We start from the raw sequence: 493 nt of genomic DNA, 5'->3' as shown, positions 1-493 counted from the left end.
GCAGGCGGCAGGGAGCGGCGCGGGTCGAGCGGGCGGCGGGGAGCGACGTGGCTGGTCGAGCGGGCGGCGGGGAGCGGCGGCACAGCGTGGGGGCGGCGGGGAGCGGCGCAGCGTCGGGGGCACGATGGGGAATGAGTGGAGGGGGTTCGCCCTGCGGGTGGATAAGGCAGCCTATGCCGACAGCTAAGCCGTCGGCATACGTGAGGAGGCCACGTGGCACCTATGCCGACGGCTTAGCCGTAGGCATACTTTTTTATTTTTTTTTATTTTTTTATTACCCACGTCACTGATCCGCGTAACGCCTACCATATGGCCTCAGCTATGCCGACGGCTTTGCCGTCGGCATAGTTTTATTTTCCTTTTTTATTTTATATAATTTTTTTAATGTTTTCTTATAGTTATATATTTATTATTTTTTATTTTATATAGATTTTTTATTTTTTTTATAATTATAATTTTCCTTTTTTATGTATTATTATTTCATATAGATTTT

Source organism: Triticum dicoccoides, chromosome 7A (assembly GCF_002162155.2).
Source record: "Triticum dicoccoides isolate Atlit2015 ecotype Zavitan chromosome 7A, WEW_v2.0, whole genome shotgun sequence".
Taxonomy (NCBI): Eukaryota; Viridiplantae; Streptophyta; class Magnoliopsida; order Poales; family Poaceae; genus Triticum; species Triticum dicoccoides.
Note: the sequence above shows the minus strand (reverse complement) of the source record.